Genomic DNA, 11263 nt, shown 5'->3' on the forward strand with positions numbered 1-11263 from the left:
AAACAGACATCCTGGGGCTGGGGATTTAGCTCAGTGGCAAAAGTGCCTGCCTGGCAAGCGCAAGGTCATGAGTTCGGTTCCCGGTACCGGAGAAAAACCTAAAAAAAAAAAGAAGAGAAAAAGGAAAAAAAGATAATCCATCAATAATAATGAAGCCAGAGACTTAGATGAAACTATCAGAGATCATTTCAATAGAGACAGGATTATCTGGTCAGTGAAAACTGTTGGTCTATTCTTTTATAACTGGTGCTGCTAAAATGATCAATTGGCTTACTTCAGTAAAGTAATGTACACTAAAGCAATCCTATGAACCTTGTTTTCTTTCTTGCCTCCAAATCTTGTTATACATTTATGTGCTTTAAATATATACAATCTATTTTATATATATCTGCAGGAAATAATCCTGTGAGGTTTTGCTTAGCCCCATATTTATCATATTCCTTTGAGCAGAGTCCTATTTTCACCTCAACGTTTGATTCCACACTTATGTTTTATGAAACATACTTGGGAAATGAACAAAATTATGGAGTAGAGACATACAATAGAAAAGGACAATTTCTAGTCTTTCAGTTGTCATTTTAATTGCTGCAAGACAAAACATTTGTTATATGGAATTAGCAAACCTTCTAAAGCAATAGAGAAACAATCATTACACAATTTTGAATCATTAATGGATGAAGTGGGAATCATATCCCTTTAGATAGCTCTGGTTTTGATGCAATGCTGTGGTTTTTAGGGGCTGCCTATGTGTATTGAAGTTGGCTTGGTGGGGGTAGAAGATGGCAGAATTTCAACAGAGAAAATATCCTGCTATCATTTTCTTCAGTGAAAAAGGAAGCATGGAAAAAAAAAAAACAGTACTAAAATGGTTATTCCACAGCTAAACACCAAGTAAATAAGATATAACGTCTCTTGGAGGAATAAAAATTGGCAGATTTCTTTTACTTAAGTCCCTACTTCCCTTGTATTTTTTCCTGGAATTTCCCATCACTGTATATCTATTACTTAACTCTCATTTTTAGAAAAGTTGACTTAACAAAACCGGTAGCTATTACATTCTCACACTAAAGCAGCACATCATTAAAATACTAAGGAGAGGGAAGACAGGGGAGGAGAAGGAGATGAAAAATAAAAATAACTGAAGAGAAAAATAATGAAAATAGAGCTTTTGCAAATAGGAAGGAAACCAGGTGTTGGAAGGTTTAGGGAGGAATGGGAATAGTAGGGTATTAAAAACAAAAAAAGAGAAAAAATAATTAAGATGTATTATATACAAGTACCAACTCCCCACAATAATTACGTATTGCAAATATGTACTAATAAAAAACAGGAACATATTCCAACTTAAAAACAAAACACTTATAAACGTTTTTGTCTTTGTTTTGTTTTTGCCTAAAAACTAACCATGTAAACTACATTTATGCTTCCCAAAGCTGGTTTACCTGCCCAGTACAGAAAGTTTTCTTTGATCCTGATGAAGTGAGAAAAATATTACAAGTAATGAGCTAAATATATCTCACTTGAAGGAATGTCTTTATTTTCAGATTATGTCCTGTCTACATATTTAACATTAATATCTTTTTTTCTTCTTTGGTATTAACATGCTCATTTTCTGTATAAGACGATGAACAAAGAGAGTAGCTATAATTTTTAAATATATTTTTTGACAAAATTAATTGGAAGTCCTAGCTTCCTTTCTCTTTGTTTGTTCTTTGTTTTGTTTTTTATTCAAAAGTTGAAAAATAGTTTCTTGAGCCATGGGCCCTCCTGTGTCTAGCTTGCTACTGTATTACCTCTGATCCTTAGTACGCAGAGAGTGGTAAGTAAGCAAGGCAGGTGACTGTAGACTAAGATGGCAGTCATCAAATGCAAACATTTTCATCAAGGACTATCAAGTCTTGTACACCCAGATTTTCTGTTGTGCCTATTCAACTCCACCACTGAGGCAGGAAACCAGCCATAAGCAATCCATAAATGAGTCTGCATAGTAGCTGTATGCCAAAACAAAACCCTTTTCTCACATACACCATTTTAAAAAATATTTATTTTAAAACAGGGTCTCACTAAGTCACTAAATTTCCCAGGCTGAACTTGAGTACTGGGATTACAAGCTTGCACCACCATGTCCCTGTTGGTGAGGTTTTTGTAAAGGACAGATGGACAGGTTGGTTTCACACAACTTCTATATTTAGGTCCAGATCACAAACTTCAGAGTCCTGGGATTATAAGTATATGCCCTGATACCCTGTACACTTCTATTTCAGCTTTTCTGATAATAATTCGGTGAAAATAAGGGACATGATCCTTAAAAAGACATAGTCAAAATGTCCTTACATTGTCTTTTTCAAAGTATGCTGAGAGCAAAATCTTAAGCATCAGACAGATTTGGGCCTTCACAAACAGCCTTGCCACTTCATGGCTGTGTGACCTTGGACAGTTTACTTAACCTCTGTGAGCCTTTGGTTTAATAAGTGTAAAATAGGGATAATACAGTGGTATCTCAGTTCGTGAACTTACTTCTTCCCAGGATTCTGGTCACAAATCAAATTGATCACAAAATGAATCAAATTCAATGGTTAGGTTCAATGCTGACCTTATGGGAAAATTTGACTTGGTTCGCAAGCAATGTTATTTGTGACCAACATGCGGAAAGAATTAAGTTCATAAACCGAGGTACCACTGTATTGGTATGTGCTAGAAGCCATTATTTTCTTGTCAAGGTACCAAGTGTCCTGGTGATATAGACAGCAGATAATGACACATTGACTTCATGAAACAGAAGCCATGCTCTGCTCTGTTTCCTGAGTTTTCATAGTTGAAGGGTAGGGTTAAGGTTAGGGTTAGGGTTAGGGTTCAGGGTAGGGTTAGGGTTAGGATTAGGGTTAGGGTTAGGGTTAGGGTTAGGGTTAGGGTTAGGGTTAGGGTTAGGGTTAGGGTTAGTGTTAGGGCTAGAATCACAGAAAGAATTAAATTGATGAACCGAGGGACCACTGCATTAGTCCATATTTCCCAGAGTTGTGTGAAGATTATGAACAGGATGCACATAAAATGCCTACTTAGATCAGTGCCTGCAATGAAGTGTTTGAAAAATAGTGATAGCAAGATAAAATGATAACTTACCAGATTGTTGGAAGTTTAACTTTGTTAAATATCATTTTCATAATCTTGTGTCTTGTAGTGGATGTGAGAAAAATTTTACAATAGCACATTTTAAAAGTAATACCGTGAATTTTAAAGTTTGGTGTTTGTACGAATAAAGAGCTGGATGCAGATGTCTTCCATTGTTCTAATAAGGTAGGAGGAAACCTACCTCAAAGAGCTATTGAGTTTCTAGGGACTGGAAATATAGGGTCCATTCAGGACTCTAAAAAGATTTGCTGGTTATTGTGCTCTTTTGGTTTGGGGTTTTGCAAGGGGAACAATATAATTCAGGACATATATTTTATAAGATTATTTATAATAGTCATCCAAAGAATCCTATACAAAAAGATAGTTCAGGAAATCTGTCCACACACTAAAGACCACAGAATATAGCTGAGGGCCTGGATCGCATATTAATGTCCTATAGGGGTCCAGCTGAAGACCTAGAGCTCATAACAATGCCTCTCTCACAAGTCCAGTTGGAGGCCTAGATCCCTTAACAATGTCTCATGTAGACCTGTTTCACGGGTCTGTACTGGGAAGGCCCAAAAGGTCAATGATGGAAGCTAGAAAGTCTGTGCCAGCAGGATAAAGGATCTGCACTATCTGACTGAGGGATCTGAACTGGAGCCAGGAGGCAATGCTCAAAGCAAGAACCAGAGCTCCCCCAAAAAGTACCACAGCCATCCTTTGCAACAGTGAAGTCCTGAGCTCCTCTGATGATGAGAGTTTCCATCAGGAAAGCCAATATGACAAGCTTCTCCAGGAAACTGAGCCGTGCACCATCTTCTCCTATAGAGCCAGGAAGTGATGCTCAAAGTGAAGACCAGAGCTCCCCTAAAGTGAACTGAAGAAGCCATTCTCAGTGACAACTGGTCCCAAGCTCCAATGATGATGGCAACAACCAAGTTCATCAGGAAAGCCAGCATGACAAACTCCTCCAGGAAAATCAACGGCTCCCAACAGCTTCCCAATAGTTTCTACCAGCTCTCGACAGCCTCTCTTCTTCTTCTCCAGTTCTGCCTCTTAAACTGCGGGCAACAATCCTCAGGTGGGCTTCCCACACTCAGCACCATGCTGGTTCAGTTCAGCCGAGTGTTCCAAGTTGACCACCAGTTGTCAATCCACCACACATGGAGACATTAGAATCTCACTCTTCAGATACCTCATTGCTTCCCAACCAAAAGTAGTAGGTTACTAAATGTAAGCAACTTGTTGGAAAGGACAATGCTGGGTCCATGTGTTTCACGGATGTATTGTAAGGGCCTAAAAAAGAACCTGCACATTGCAAATTTCTAGTAACTACCGAATGAGTGAGTGAATGAATGAGTGAGTGATTACATGCAATGGCAACCCTGCATATATTCAGTGCTTCATGCTGTTTAGAAGTATAGATGAAAGATTTATAGCTACTGGCTGTTGGACTCCAGATGATGTGTGTGACAGCTTGGCAGAAAGTTTATCTGCATTTTGCTCCTGTCCAGAGACTTTGCCTGAAATTGAGATTAAAGGTGGTGGACTAATTAATCTGGAAGAAGAAATTTCAAGGCAGTTGAATGTTAAGGTTGTGTCATGGCTATTGTTAAAGGCTTTTAGCCAGATTTATGTTCAGAATCAAGAGCAAAGGGTCCAGAAGGAACATTGTGAGTTTGACCAGAAAGGAAGCTCCAGTAAAGCTATAGACTACAAAGATAGAGCTGAGGAGATCTTGATTGCTGAGAAGGAACAGGAGAGTAGAAATGATGGCCTGAGGGCATCACAAAAAAGCAGCAAGTCTCTACCCTTTGCAGCCTCAAAACTGCAAAAGTGAAAGACTTTGCTTTGAGGAGAAAGCCACAGAGTATCATGTTCCAAAATGGCAGGGGCTGCACCATGTTCCAGAACGGCAGCAGCATAGAAAATTTGTTCCTCAGAATTGGATTCAGAGTGCTCAGCGATCCAGGCACTTGACCCCTACAGCCAAGAGCGATGCCTGGCTATTACTCCAGGTGGCAGTAGACCTTGGCAGCATCCACATGGCAATGGTTATAGGTGCATACAGAATGCAAGAGTTATGGGATTGAGGTGGCTTCCACCCCAATTTCAGAAGACCTGGGAGGTCAGGCTGTATGCCCCTGAGAGGGCAGTGTGTGAAAGTGTGAGTGTGAAGCCAAAGGTGCAGTGGAGACCCCAGAAGTTTGGAAAAGCCAGGAACATGGATTGTATAAAGAAAGCTGCAAAGAGGGAGCAAAGTGAGCCTAAGAGAGAAGCTGTGGGAGCTGTAACCACCAGAAGTGTCTTAAGGGTGAAGTCATTCAAGCCCATTGGGAGCTCAAAACATGCCACAGATTGCTTCAGATGCTGGACATGAAACTACAGGACCTAACGTTTGCCCTGCTAGATTTTGGATTGGCTTTGGTCCCAATCCTTTGTATTCCCGTTTGTAACGTTTGGAATGAAAATGTTTATTTTGTGCCATTGACTGTTGGAAGTGTCTAACTTTTCATTTATACAAGGCCTGGCAATTAAGAATTTGCCTTAAATCTCAGAGGATACTTGAGACTTGGACTTTTCAGCAATGCTGAAACTATTAGGACTTTGGCACCTCTTTTTTTTTTCTTTTGGTACCAGGAATCAAACTCACAACCTCACGCTTGCCAGGCAGGCGCTGTGCTGCTGAGCTTCATCCCTGGCCTGACTTTGGCACATCTTGCAGATGAACTAAATGCCTTTTACATAAAGGTATATGCATGAGGCTTAGCAAGGGAAGGGGCAAAATGTTATGGTTCTAATGTAATATAATGTTGATAGATTTAATACTGGTTCTTAAAGATTGTTATACCTGTGTTATAATGTTCAAGTTGTGAAATGATAAGAATAAGCATGTCAGCTGGGCATAGTGGTGCACACCTGTAATCCCAGTGCTCGGGAGGCTGAGGCAGGAGGATCCTTGTGAGTTCGAGACCAGCCTGGGCTACAAAGTGAGCTCAAGGCCAGCCTGAACTGTATAGCGCGACTCTGTCTCAAAAAAAAAAAAAAAAGAAAGAAAGAAAAAAGAAGAAGAAGAAGCATGTCTTTGTATCTGGAAACTGGTTTAAAGAAATGTGTCTGGTTGTCAAGTTGACAAAGGGTGGACTGTAATAGTTGACACATTATGTCAACTTGAAGAGTTTAGAAGTTTAACTCAACAGAGGGCCAGGGTCCTTACTTTGTAAACATCCTGAGCTTCTGGAAGAGGAGGGCATTGAGATAGCATGGGGGGAAAGCTGGCATACAATATAAAGGAACAGAGGCTTGCCCCACCCCTTTGCTCTTCTTGCTTTTGTTGTCTTCTGCCACCTTGAAGTGTTGCCGCTGTGCTGTGTTTCCCCTGTGCCATGCCACCCAACTTTGGAGCCAGCTGATTATGGACTGAAAGCTCCCACAAACTGTGAGCTAAATAAACCTTTCCTTCTTTAATTTTGTAATTGAGTATTTTGTCTCAGCAAAAAAAAAGCAACCAAGAGACTGCCCTAAAGTAGCCTGAATAAGATAAAAGGGACAGAAAGACACTGTTAAGTCCCTTGTTGTTTTTGCTACTTGTGAGTACCACGAACTGTTCTCTGTGTTGCCCTTCTGCCAAGCCACCTTGCCTTGGAGCCAGCAATTATGGACTGAAACCTCTACAAACTGTGAGCTAAGTAAGCCTTTCCTCCCTTACCTTGTAGGTGTTGGGTATTTTGTCTCAGCAGCAAGAGAAAAGTAACTAAGACAGTTGTTCATCTACTCAATACCTCTCATGTCCCCTTCTATCTCACTGGCCCTTCCTCTTCAGTTTCATTTGCTAATTCCTCCTCATTTTCCCAACTGTCCTAGTTCTAAACCTTTAAACACACCCACTTCCTGGATGACCCAACCTACCCTTTAGCTTCCAATACCACCTGCACACTAACACTTCCCAAATTCTGTCTCAGCTTTGACTTCTTCCCTGACTCCAAACAAGTCTATACAACTGATTGCTCAATCATTTACTTGTATATCTAAATGGGCATCTCAGATTTACAAGAGGCCAAGACTGAAATCTGTATTTTTCTCCCAACCCTGTGGCAAATCCAGCCTTACAGATGTTCAAACCAAAACCTTAGAACCATCCTTTTCTCCCCCTACCCCATAATTCACAAGTAGTCATTGGTAAATCCTTTTGACAGAGTCCTTCATAGATATCTATCATCCAATTACTTTCCATCTTCTCTGCTGTCACCCTGGTCTAATTCACCACTATAATCCAACAGCCTTCTAGCTGGTCTCTTTGCTTTTGTCCCTGGTGTCTGTGGTCCAGAAGCCAGGGTGGTCCTTTAGGACACAAAAGATATACTGTCACTTCTCTGATCACAACCCTCCAACTTACTGAATAAAAACAAAATCATGATCTGACCCATACCATTTCCTGCCCAAATTTCCTTACTCACACTGCTCTGGGCCCCTAGCATTATTGGTATTCTTTAAAGAAGGCATAACTACGCTCCTCTCAGGAGAGCAGGGTAGGGGTGTAAGTGTGGTCTTTTAGACAGGGAAATCTATTCTGTCCATTTTTATATCCTCAGGGCCTAGAATAATGCTTGGCATATGGCAAGTACCTAGGAAAACTTGTTGAATGAATTAATAGTATTTTCTTGGTAAAATCATCTATATATTTCAATAAGAAGATATTAAGTGTAGAATCATTTGTTAAATACCTTATACAGGCATATACCATGCTTGCCAATATCACACTCAAAATACAATATAAAGACTAGTATATATTCTGTATGGATTAAAATTAATTCAGAAAATATTAGTCAGAAAATTCAAGATAAGGCTTAGGAACTGATAGTAAATTAAATAAATTAAATAAATGGTTTAAACTAGAGAAATATTACCTTACTTTTCATGTCAGGGGGTAAGACAGGGTCTTGTTATGCAGTTCAGACTAGCCTTGGTCTCTCGGTGATCTTCCTGATTCAGCCTCCCAAGTACTGGGATTACAGGTGTGCACCATTCACGCCTCACTACCTCACTTTTTTATTAGTCATTTTTCTGATCCCTGGTATCAGACCAGTATATATTTTAGTGTCTCTAACATTTCCCTTTGGTCTCCACGGTTCATCCATTGCAGAAAATGCAAATTAGTTTATTTGTAAGTTTCTACGGGTAACTCTCTATCTTAATCTTGGACAATGATTCCCTTTGCTCTTAGTATTTTAGGGGTGGCTTTTTCATATTGTGGAAGCTACTGAGGCAGGGGAAACACAGACCTGCAATTATACAAGGAAATATAAGCATTTAAGAGAAAACACAAACCTACAATTTTAACTGTTCATTCATTCAACTGATGTTTACTGAGCTCTTACAAAGACTCATTAGCAACAGATAATCAGAAGTTGTGAGTCCACAAGAAATGTTTTGCTCAGTACCTGATATAAAGGAGGCTCTCAGGGGTACCTGTTGAAAAGAAGAAAATGAAGAGTTACTGAATGAGAGCATATAAAAAGATAAAAGCTGAGACTCAAAGATGAAACTCTGGAAAACACGAATGCTTCATGACTGGGTAAGGTACAGGAATGGAATGGTCAGGCAATCATGGAAATAAAATGGGCTTGAAGGCACATACATCACGGATTATCAGCCATTCTAAAGTCTTTTTTAAGTTCAGGCCTCCTACGTTAACATTTCTTCAGGAATCATTCCTAAATTGAGATTAAGTAGGTCTGTAGACAGACAAACAGACATACACAGACACACACACAAACACACAACATGCACGCACACACATTCGCACACATGTAAGCATATGGGAAGCATTTCCTTTTTTCTAGAGTTTTGTTACCTCACAATCCAAGGGCTATTTATACCATAGCTGTATTTCTAGTTACCAAATTTATGCTATTGTATGCTTTTGCATTATACAATTTTGGATACTTTTTTCTCATTTATGATGATTATTTTCTATTTTTAGTATTAAGTTCCTAACACTAACTCAACCCAGAAAATGCAACTTCATCAGCATAAAAATAACTGAATGTCCAAGACTTGATTGTAACATTTATTTACTATTACATATTCATGTACAGGTGAGAAAGATTGTGGCTTCTGATCATTTCTATGTGAATATGATGATTATTAGTTGCAAACACCTGTTTTGCATTTGTTCTGTTTTGATTTTGGGGGCCACCCAAAAATCCATATCCTTTTTTTTTTTTTTTCTTTCTTTGTTTTGGTTTTTTTCTCCAGTACCGGGAACCGAACTCATGACCTTGCGCTTGCCAGGCAGGTGCTTTGCCGCTGAGCTAAATCCCCAGCCCCCAAAAAATCTATATCCGTATGGTAGTGATCCCTGAGTTTTTCCTGGGGAAACCACTTCCTGAGCCAGTTGCTGGGCCCTGATTGTTGCAGTGTTTTATTGGTCAACAGGTCAATAGGTCAACAGGGCTACATGTTCTCCATTTGAAGCCTAGTGACACCATCTCTATCCAGATCACCATCTCTATCCTGTGGAAGTGTTGTACTGGCCTTATCACTTGATTCTAGAAATTGCCTAATTTCTTCCTTGATTTCTTTGTGATTCACTGATTATTCAAGAGCATCTTATTAAATATCCATGAACTTGTGTGACTTGTGATTTCTTATGTCATTGACTTCTAGTTTCATTGCACTATGCTCTGATAATGTGCATGGGATAATTTTGATTCATTTGCATTTATTTAAGCACGTGCTACTAAGAAGAAGGAATACAGTATTCTGTTCTCATTGGGTGGAACATTCTGTAGATATGTACTAAATCCATTTGCTCAAAAGTTTGGTTCAATTCAAATATTTTTGAGCAGAAGTTTTGTCTAGTTGATCTATTTGTGACAGTGAGGTATTGATCTCCCCCCACTATAATTGTGTTCATCTTGTACGTCCAGCTTTATGAAGTTGGGTGCACTGGTGTTCAGTGTATGTATGTTTATAATAATAGTTACTTACCTCTTTCTGTTGAAATGTGTAATGACTTTCTTTGCTTCTTCTGATCAGTTTTGTCTTTGAGTTCACTTTGTCTAAAAATAGAATGGCTATTCTTGCTTGTTTTGGGGTTTCTCTCACATGGAATATTGTTTTCCATTCTTTGATTTTTAGTCTATGGATTCCTTTTTGGATTAAATATGTTTCTGTTGAGGTTTGTTGTTTTACCCATTTTGTCAATCTGTGTATTTTCATTGAGGAATTGAGACCAGTCACACTGAGTGTTATTACAGAAAGGTACTGATTTACTGTATTTTTGTCATTGTATTTTTTCCCGTTGTCATTTCCCTTTCTTCCCCCTTCTACCTAACTGCTTACCCTGTCTGGGGGTTTGATGGCATTGGTGGCTTCATTACCTTCTTCTAGGATATCCTTGGGAATTTTTTTGGAGTACTGGCTTGGTGGTCATAAATTTCCTAAGGTCCCTTTCATCATGGAAAGACCTTGTTTTTCCGTCAATTTTGAAAGATGGTTTGGTAGGATATATCATTGTGGGTTGGAAGTTTTCTTTCAGGGCTTGAAACACTTCACTCCCAGCTCCCCTGCCCTTTAAAGTTTGTGTTGGGAAGTCTGCTGTAATTCTAATGGGTTTACCTCTATAAGTGATTCATTGCTTTTCCTTGACAGCTTTTAAGAATCTGTCTTTGTGTTGGACTTTTGGGATTTTCACTATGATGTGTTATGGAAGAGTTCTTTTCTGATTGTGGCCATTTGGTGTTCTACGTGCCTTACTTCTTTGTATGTTAAATTCTTTCCCCATGTTTGGAAAGTTTTCTGCTATTCTTTCCATAAACAGGTTTTCAAATGCCATTTGTACTCTTTTTATTCTTCACTAATTCCAGTTAATTACAGTGGTGTCTCAGTTTAAGAACTTAATTTGTTTTACAACTCTGGAGAACATGGTTGTGTTTGTCACCCACTGTAAAGTTTGCAAACAGAAGCAAAATTTTGCCAAATGCTTTTGCTTGCTAACCAAATTGTTTGCATATAGAAGTATTTGTGAACCGAGGTATTACTATAATCTTAAAACTGGTCTTCTTTGCATTATATAATAGCTATTGGATCCATTTTTCATGTTCTTTTGTTTTTAAGGTAGCTCTGATTATATGGTCATCAGTATTTT

Source organism: Chinchilla lanigera, unplaced genomic scaffold, assembly GCF_000276665.1.
Source record: "Chinchilla lanigera isolate Chin_1 unplaced genomic scaffold, ChiLan1.0 scaffold00014, whole genome shotgun sequence".
NCBI lineage: Eukaryota > Metazoa > Chordata > Mammalia > Rodentia > Chinchillidae > Chinchilla > Chinchilla lanigera.